Consider the following 1,572-nt stretch of genomic DNA (forward strand, 5'->3'; position numbering starts at 1 on the left):
TATATATATATATATATATATATATATATATATATATATGGTATGCTTCCCAATAGTGTTGACGGAGGGAACTGACTGGAATTGTGTTACATAATAGGGTCTTTAGAATTCTGTAATTAACTGTACTTGATTTTGTGAAACACATGTGAATTATATTTATATAAAGCTGAAACACCATTTTCGTTTTCTGTGTTCCTTTTCTGTATATGTCTTTATGTATAGATATATATAGCTGCAGTCAAACATTAGACTGATGGACCACTCAATATCTTTTGGTAGAATGAGACATATCAACTTTAAAAGAAAGTCGTTGACAGTGACATCGAAGCTTGGATTATGTAAATATCATACGCTACACAGCCTTCAGTCCAATGAAGGGATATATACCAAATTGCACTTGAGAAATATAAGTCAGTCCCCGTTTGAACTCCTTTGATTATTGATGTTTGGAATTATGGCTGACCAAAAGAGAAGAAGAGGAAAAAAATGCTCCGACAAAGATATTCCCCGCCACTAGTCCCACTGCCTCAGCTGCAGTTGTGACCAGTCAGGAAGCAGAACTCGAGCAAAATGTTAATTTTCAATTTTGATGAAATATGCATTATATTTGTACCCAGTCTTTTGTATATACAGTTCTGTTTCAGATGCTTGCACCCTGCATTTTAACATACACCAGAGTATGTTTTAACAATTCCTACATTGTTATATATATCACGTAAATAGAATTTATTATGTCTCTGGTACCCAACGTTTCTTGCTGACAAAGATCAACAATTTATAAATGTAAAAATACGAATAATATACCACCATGAACAGATGGTATTGTAGAATGTTTTGGTCATGATATCATACATTATAGAGACTACTACCCGGATGATATTTTTGGCCAAGTCCATATTACTAACTGATAGTATGGGAGACATTGTCAGTGCTAACTCAGTAGATTTTTGTTTTGTATGTTTGTATGTATGTGTGTGTATATAAGAATAGTTTAATTCTGCCTCATTGAATACGTGTACGAATACGTGCATTTGCGTAGCTAGAGTGAGAGTGGAATGTCTGTGGGTGGGTGTAGCTATGCGCATGTGCGGGAAATATTTTCACTTAATGTTATTAATTATTACATAGAAATCAAGTGCCTACAGGTTTCAGAAGCTTTTTTTTTATATATCGAGAAAGAGAGAGAACGAGAGGGATACAAAGTGAGACAGATGCATGGATGTAGAGATGTATAGGTGAAGAGGCGGCAAGGCAAGTGATGAGCAAGGTTGGAAAAGTTGAGGAGAAAGTGAGGGTTAAGTGTAAGTGCGAGTGTGCGCGCATGTGTGAGTGTGTGTGTGCACGTTGTGAGAGTTTGTGTGTGTGTTTCAGAATAATACGTTAAAGCAAGCCCACACACACACACAAAAAAAAAAAAATAGAAATCAAAGAAACATCTACTGATGGGGTGGGGGGTTCAGTATGAAAGATAAAGTCACACCTCATGAAAATCCAATCCCGAGATTATTGGAGCCATCAGGCGAACAAAGTCATAACGAATATATATATATATATATATACATGCATATGCTC

Source organism: Octopus bimaculoides, chromosome 15, assembly GCF_001194135.2.
Source record: "Octopus bimaculoides isolate UCB-OBI-ISO-001 chromosome 15, ASM119413v2, whole genome shotgun sequence".
NCBI classification, from domain to species: Eukaryota; Metazoa; Mollusca; class Cephalopoda; order Octopoda; family Octopodidae; genus Octopus; species Octopus bimaculoides.